Here is an 8,670-nt window from a genome sequence, read left to right as displayed (position 1 = left end):
AGTAGGGGATATTAACAAAGCTTCTAGTGTCTCGAATGCACTTAAGGTAAAATAAATCGTTTAAGGTCATTTTCTCCTTGTTGTTACCTCTTTGTGTAATCGAGTTTGCTAAGAATCTATGTATTATACGAAGCTCGACTTTATTAATATCTAAATAGGAGTGTCTTCCTCCCCGCGTAAACACATTAAAATTTGTCATAAGCCTCCAGATGGCGTTAGCGTCAAAATTTCTATCTACCCGCTCACCATGATAAATCAAATTTGTACAATCAGGTGATAGTAATTCAGCGGGAGTGTAAATCTGTAAAGCCCTGGCCATGTCCAGCATGGACATCCTGTACATCCTACGGCCAAGTAAAAATCTAAGAAAACTCTTATCGTCTAACCTATCTACATCCTTATTAAAAGCTATAGTACTCATTAGCTCAACACACCACTCTTTATATACAGGCCTACGAGTGGTAAATAAACGTTCCCAATAGGAAAAAGAGGAGATGCCATACCTTTGGATTAGATGCTGCCTAACTGGGTTAGCTAGGTGGACCCTTTCCAAAGGCTCCCAATCAATTACCCTTGGTACTTCTACATTTTTGGTCCAAAGCTTAAATTTGTTACTTTGGTACGTCGGGTAATCTCTCCAACTTCTATCAAATCTTAAATTGGGATACAACTATTCTTCATGAATTGTTGGATGTTCTATTATATGGTGAACTGGAAATACTACGTAGGCAATAAAAAATTGTGGTTCTGGTTCATAGTATGGCACGTGTTGATCATAATGTTGTTGTTGTTCAGGTTGTTATTCTGGTTCGTGATATTGCATCTCTGGCTGTGGTTCCGGATCAGGTTGCCTAGACGATAATGCACCGTCCGTATCTATATTTCTTTGCAAAACACATTAAACACAAAATTTGTGCATCCAAATATGCATTAGTGTTAGCAAAATAACAAATTAAAACAATTACAATAACATGTTTAATCCATATTAAACTTATACTCATTTTCATATTTTTATCAATTCTACACATTTTCAAATAATCATATATGAAAATTTTTACAAAGTTCATAAGCATTCAACTCAAATAACATGTTAAAATAATCATTACTAGAAATTAAACAAGTTTCAAATGGCATTTATATCAAATTAATCAAGTTCATGAATTTTAGACTTAAAAAGTCTACTTTAATTCTCAAAAATCATGTTTAGGATCAATGTTTGGATCATTTAGCTAACTAAACATGTTACACTACTTAATTTAGCAATAATTCATGAGAAAAATTGGCCATAACCTGTTTATATCAAAAGCCCCAAATTGCTCAAGAACACAAACCCTAGATTTCTAAAATTTTTGAAGTTTTTGGCTTCAAATCATGTTAAATAGCATTAATCTAGGTTATACATGCATATTATACTAACAATTTAACTCTAATTACACTAGAAATCATCAAAATCAAATTAGGTAAAAATTAGCTCAAGAACACTATAATTCAAATTTAAATGGTTTTAGGGGTAAAATTGTTACCTTCTTTGAAAAACTTCTGAATAGACGCATGATTAGAGCGGATTATAGCAAGAAATTTGGTGAATTTTGGTTGAAAATTGGTGATTTTGGAGAGGATTTGGGATGTATTTGCGTATGTGTGTGTGTAAAAATGGAGACAGAACACAGCTCGTGCTGCTTTTGATACCTGACCAGTGTTCCCAGCCCATGCGATCGCATGGGTTGGCTGTGTAAACCCCATGCGATCGCATGGGTTTTTTTTTTATATAAAAACCTTCACTTATTAAAACATTAATTTAATTAATCAAAATTTTGTTTTCCTTTGTATTTAGGACGAGGTCGTTTCGGTAAGTTTACCTAGTCCGTCCCTCGACAAAATTTTAAAATTTGTCATTTTAAGCGATTGTTTTAAAAGTTAAGATTTTTGGATTTTTTAATGTTTTTGGCATACTTTAGATCAATAAAATTAAAAATAGTGATAATAAAATTTCTCGTCCCGCCCTCGGGTAAAGCAATTTCGGTTCAACGACCTAGTCTTCAACTCACGACGAATTTTATAAATCAGTTTTTAACTTGATGAAGTAAAGTACATTTTAGTTTTTAAATTCACAACAAACTTAAATTTAAAATGCATAAAATTTCATATAAATATTATTAATATTTATATACATTAATTTTACAAACTTTCATTTAAAATATTATAATTATATAATAGTTTTAAAAATTTACAATAATAATTTAATATTTATATATTAATTTTAAAAATAAGGTAAAAATAAAAATCTTTTTGGTCTTTTATCCCACTTTAATCAATCAAATATTAACAAAAATATACGTCCCTCTTTTGGGTAAAGTAATTTCGGCTATATTACCTAGTTTTACTCCTGACGAATTTTTGAAATATTTTGGATTGATTGATTAAAGATATTTATACCTTAAGAATAAACGGTAAATTTCGCTGTGATGTAATAAATTTTTGTATGATATCAATAATTTCGGTTTCGCATACCTAATTTTATTGAATATCAATTTAATACATTATAGCGAACGATTCAGCGTTTATTATCAAAAGGTTAAAAGCAATAAATAAAAACAAATAAAAACTGTACATACTTACCTGTGAGGTAGAATTCTCAGTGACCTGCTTTAGCCGACTCATAGGAGAGTCGTGTAATTTGATTTTCCATAGCTACATAAGCGTAACCTCGATTCTTCAATAACTTTTCTTCTAAACATATGAGCGGTCCTTCTCTGAATAGAGTAACAAATTCGGTATTTGAATATGTTTGATTGTTCAAACATTTACCTTCGTGTGACCATTTTTCGCATTTATGACATCTTTCAAGGTGTCGTGCTCTTCTTTTTGTTGCGGATTTTGATTTTCTTTTAAAAAAAATGTATCTTATTATGATTGTTTCTGAGTTCTCTCCTTACTTCGTCCATTTTGCCTCTTATGAAGGATACCAGTTCACTCGAGAAAGTGTTATTATTACGTTTAGTAATCATAGCGTGTAGTAGTAGACCATGGTTCAGATCAAAGTAATTCTTCATCTCGTAAAACCTAAAAAAAAAAAAAAAAAAATTAGAATGGAGGGAGAAGACTAGTTCTTTAGGGTCTGCTAGGGAAAGACCATTCGGATTCCATTCTCGAGAACTACACGAAAACAGAATATCTAACTCTAACAGTAATACATATTACCCTAAAAAGATTCGAATCTTCCCACACTTAGTTAGCTGTGGTGTCGAAATTGTGATTAACTTCATCTTCAACTTCCATTGGATTAACTATGTAATGTTTAACTCTGTGACCATTAACCTTAAATTCAATCCCATTTGAATTTATTAACTCTACTGTTTCGTATGAGAAAACTCTTTTGACTATGAATGGTCCAGACCATCTTGAGTTCAATTTTCCAGGAAATAACTTGAATCGTGAATTAAAAAGAAGAACTCGGTCTCCTTCCTTAAATTCTTTTGAACTTCGGATTCTTTTATCATGCCATTTCTTTGTTCTTTCCTTATAGATTAACGAATTTGCATATGCTTCATGTCTTAACCGTAGATGTCCGGCTTCATGTAAATCAAGATTACATGTCTTCAAAGCCCAAAATGCTTTGTGCTCAATTTCTACTGGAAGGTGACATGCTTTTCCGTAAACGAGTCTAAAAGGTGTGGTTCCAATTGGAGTTTTGTAGGCTGTTTTAAAAGCCCAGAGTGCATCCTCCAATTTCATGGACCATTAATTCGGATTTGATCCTACAGTTTTCTCTAGAATACGTTTTAAAGCTCGATTAGTATTTTCAACTTGTCCACTTGTTTGTGGATGATAAGGAGTTGAGATTTTATGAGTTACTCCATATCTTTTGAGAACTTTCTCAAGTTGATTATTACAAAAATGAGTACCCCGATCACTTATTAAAGCTTTCGGTGTTCTAAACCTAGTAAAAAGACGTTTTAAGAAGTTGACTACAATTCGTGCATCGTTAGTTGAGAGAGCTTGTGCTTCCGCCCATTTAGATACATAATCAATGGCAACGAGAATGTAGAGATTATTATGAGATTTTGGAAATGGACCCATAAAGTCAATACCCCAAATGTCATATACTTCACATACTTGAATGACATTTTGTGGCATTTCATCACGTTGACTTATTTTTCTGGCCCATTGACAAGCATCACGGGATTTACAAAGAAGGTGTGCGTCTTTGAAAATTGTAGGCCAATAGAATCCAGCATCATAAACTTTTCTTGCTGTAAGTTGAGGCCCATAATGCCCTCCCATTGGTCCTGTGTGACAATGGTTTAAGATTTGACTAGCTTCATCTCCGAATACATATCTGCGTATTATTCCATCTGAACAACTTTTAAACAAATGTGGATCTTCCCAAAAATAGTGTTTTATATCACTAAAGAATTTCTTTCGTTTTTAGTACGACAAACCTTTTTCAAGGAATCCACATACTAAGTAGTTTGCATAGTCTGCGAACCATGGAATTTCATTATAATCGATTCTCAATAGATATTCATCAAGAAAGTTATCTTGTATGGCCGATTCATTTAGAACTTCTAATTCTGGATTTTCAAGACGAGAAAGATGATCAGCGGCGAGATTTTCTGCTCCCTTTTTGTCTCGGATTTCAATATCGAACTCTTGTAAGAGTAAGATCCAACGGATTAATCGTGGTTTGGCATCTTGTTTCGAAAATAGGTATCTAAGAGCAGAATGGTCGGTATAGACCACCGTTTTAGCTAGAACGAGATATGAACGAAATTTGTCAAAAGCAAAGACAATAGCAAGAAGTTCTTTTTCAGTAGTTGTGTAATTCGTTTGTCCTCCTTGTAATGTCTTACTAGCGTAATAGATAGGTTGAAATCGTTTTTCAATCCTTTGTCCTAAAACGGCTCCCATTGCAAAATCACTTGCATCGCAAATGAGTTCAAATGGTAGATTTCAATTTGGAGTTATCATGATCGGCGCATTAGTGAGTTTTTCTTTAAGAATATTAAAATATTTGATGCATTCATCTGAAAAGATAAATGGAGCATCCTTTTCTAGGATTTTATTCATAGAAGTGGCAATTTTAGAAAAATCTTTTATGAAACGTCAGTAAAAACAGGCATGCCCTAGAAAACTCCTAACTCCTCTAACATTGGTAGGATGTGGAAGTTTAGCAATTACATCTACTTTAGCTCTATCCACTTCAATTCCTTCCTTTGAAATTTTATGACCAAGAACGATGCCTTCTCTAACCATGAAATGGCATTTCTCCCAATTAAGTACTAGATTTGATTGTTCGCATCTAATAAGCATTCGTTCAAGATTAACTAGATATGTTTCAAAAGTATCACCGAAGACTGAGAAGTTATCCATGAAAACTTCCATGCATTCTTCTATCATGTCATGAAAAATCGCCATCATGCACCTTTGAAAGGTTGCAGGGGCGTTGCAAAGTCCAAATGGCATGCGTTTATAAGCAAAAGTACCATAAGGGCACGTGAATGTGGTTTTCTCTTTATCCTCGGGTGCTATTGGAATTTGAAAATATCCGGAGAAACCGTCAAGAAAACAATAGTAACTGTTCTCGGCTAACCTTTCCAATATTTGATCAATGAAAGGTAAGGGAAAGTGATCTTTTCTGGTGGCGTCATTTAATTTTCTATAATCAATACAAACACGCCATCCTGTTACAGTCCTAGTAGGAATAAGCTCATTTTTTTCATTTGTGATGATAGTCATGCCACTTTTCTTAGGTAAGCATTGAACTGGGCTTACCCATGGACTATCAGAAATTGGATAAATTAAACCTGCATCAAGCAGTTTAATAATTTCTTTCTTAACAATATCTTGCATATTTGGATTTAGTCTTCGTTGGCGCTGCACATAGGTTTTATGACCTTCTTCCATAAGGATTTTATGTGTGCAATATGAAGGACTTCCTTTAATGTCATGAATCTTCCATGCAATAGCTGGTTTATGAGCTTTTAGCACAGAAATGAGTTGAGATTTTTCATTTTCAGTAAGAGAAGATGATATTATTACAGGTAATTCAGATTCACCATGTAAATAAGCGTATTCCAAATGGTTTGGAAGTGGCTTTAACTCTAATGTCGGTGGTTCTTCTATCGATGATTTGTATCGATATCTGTCTTCTTCTTTTAGCATTTGAAGTTCTTCTGTTATTGGTTCATATTCATTAGCCATGAGTGCGGCTAACATTTCAGCTTCATTAATTGGTTCAGTACCTTCTCCTAAAGAACATTCTCCTGTTCCTTGTAATTCTGGAAATTCTTCTAACAATTCTGCATGTGAATCTATAGTTTGAATATAATAACATGTATCATCTGCAGATTGCGGTTGTTGCATGGCTTTATCAACAGAAAAGGTAACACTCTCGTCCTTTATACTTAGGGTCAATTTCTTACCGAACACGTCTATTATTGCTTTAGCCGTGTTTAAGAATGGTCTTCCTAATATGAGAGGAACTCGAGAATCTTCTTCCATGTCCAGAATAACAAAATCTACTGGAAATACTAAAGTACCAACTTTAACTAGCATGTTTTCCATTATCCCTCTAGGATATTTTACTGATCGATCGGCTAGTTGTATGCTTATTCGTGTTGGTTTCAATTCTCCAAGGTCTAGTTTAGCGTATAATGAATATGGCATTAAATTTATACTAGCACCTAAGTCTGCCAATGCTTCTATTGAACTAAGACTACCCAGAAAACATGGAATTGTGAAACTTCCTAGATCTGATAATTTTTCTGGTATCTTATTCAACAACACTGCAGAACAATTAGCATTCATAGTAACAGCCGAAAGTTCTTCCTTTTTCTTTCTATTTGTGATTAGATCTTTCAGAAATTTAGCATATCTTGGCATTCCTGATATCACATCAATGAAAGGAAGATTGACATTTAATTGTTTAAACATATCCAAGAATTTGGATTGCTCGGCTTCAAGTCTTTCTTTTCTCATTTTACTCGGGTAAGGAAGTGGTGGTTGATATGGTTTAACATAAGACTTAGCCTTAACTGTGTTATCTTCATTAACCTTTTCAACTACCGGTTCTGTTTCCTTATCTTGATCAGATTGTGGTGCTTGTGGAGTAGGAATAGAATCATCAGAATTAACAGGTATTTCAGGTAATTTAAGTGTAATACCACTTCTTGTGGTAATGGCTTTAGCTGTTTCATTCCGGGGGTTAGCATTTGTATCGCTAGGTAGACTCCCCGATTTTCTTTCACCTATCAACCTTGCTAGGTTGCTTACTTCTAATTCCAGATTTTAGATAGAAGCTTGTTGATTTCTAAATGCTTGAGCATTTTGTTCATTGGTTTGTTTCTGAGATGTGAAAAATTGAGTTTCAGATTCAACTAGCTTTAACATCATATCTTCTAAATTTGGCTTTTTATCATCGGTTTGTGGTGGTTTATTTGGAAAAATAGGTCTTTGCTGATTATAAGTATTATTGGATACTTGCTGATTGCTAGGACCTTGTTGGTTGTTGTATGGAACATTTCGGTTATAATTCCGATTGTAGTTTGGTCTTGGCAATTGATAATTATTCTGATAATTATTTCCAGGCCTTTGGTTCATGTATGAAACATTCTCTCTTTGTTCCATTGTTTGTTCAATACTGAGACAATCTTTTGTCAAATGTGGTCCTCCACACTGCTCACAACTAATTCGTATAGCGTGAATATCTTTAGTCATCTTTTCCATTCGTCTTTCGAAAGTATCTATCTTTGTGAAAATGGAATCAAAGTCATGGCTAGAATCGGCTTTAGCTGCTTTAGATGATCTAACGATGTCTTTTTCTTGATGCCACTCATGTGAGTGGGAAGCAGTGTTATCAATAATTTTGTAAGCTTCAGTTGCGGTTTTCTTCATAATGGAACCACCAGCTGCTATGTCGATGTCTTTTCGTGTAGTAATATCGCATCCTTGATAGAATATTTGTACTATTTGATAAGTGTCTAAACCATGTTGCGGACATCCTCTCAACAACTTTCCAAATCTTTTCCACGCCTCATATAAAGTTTCATTTGGCTTTTGTGTGAACGTAACAATTTCTCCTTGAAGTCTCACGGCTTTAGATGCTGGAAAGAATTGTTTAACAAAATTTTCAACTAAAACATCTCATGTATGAATCGCCCCTTCAGGTAACGATTCTAACCAATTTTTGGCTTCTCCCTTTAAAGTCCAGGGAAATAACATGAGATAGATCTGTTCATCCTCAACTTCTCTGATCTTGAATAGAGTACAAATCCTATTAAAGGTACGAAGATGTTCATTTGGATCTTCCTTCGGCGCATCACTAAATTGGCATTGATTAGTTACCATGTGTAGGCTTTGTCCTTTGATTTCATAATCTGGCGCATTAATGTTTGGTTGAGTAATTGCGTGACCTTGGCCAGTGCGTTTAGCCCTCATTCGGTCTTCCATACTTAGAGGTTCCAGATTTTTCATGATTGAAATTGTTGAATCTGAATCACTAGAGGATTCTGATTTAATGGTTTCTTCCTCGACAATCTCTGGATGAGTGATTTGTGGTTCAGGAGGAATGATTAGTGATTCAGGATCTCTGAATTGTCCCTAAATATCCTCCGGGTTCTCAATTGTGAGGTCGGGTTCAAAAAATGGATTATCGAAAATTTGAATTGG

The 8,670-nt window shown here is 34.2% G+C and overlaps 1 non-coding gene across 1 annotated transcript; it reads left to right on the top strand.

Moving 5' to 3' along the window:
- The first annotated feature begins 7,984 nt into the window (after nt 1–7,984).
- On the top strand, nt 7,985–8,091 carry LOC139879042 (small nucleolar RNA R71). Its single transcript, XR_011769896.1, has one exon. It is a non-coding gene; the product is annotated as a small nucleolar RNA R71 (small nucleolar RNA).
- The last annotated feature ends 579 nt before the right edge of the window (nt 8,092–8,670 follow it).

Source organism: Rutidosis leptorrhynchoides, chromosome 11 (assembly GCF_046630445.1).
Source record: "Rutidosis leptorrhynchoides isolate AG116_Rl617_1_P2 chromosome 11, CSIRO_AGI_Rlap_v1, whole genome shotgun sequence".
Lineage (NCBI taxonomy): Eukaryota > Viridiplantae > Streptophyta > Magnoliopsida > Asterales > Asteraceae > Rutidosis > Rutidosis leptorrhynchoides.
The sequence above is the reverse complement of the archived record's forward strand: the minus strand, read 5'-3'. Positions and strand labels throughout refer to the sequence as shown.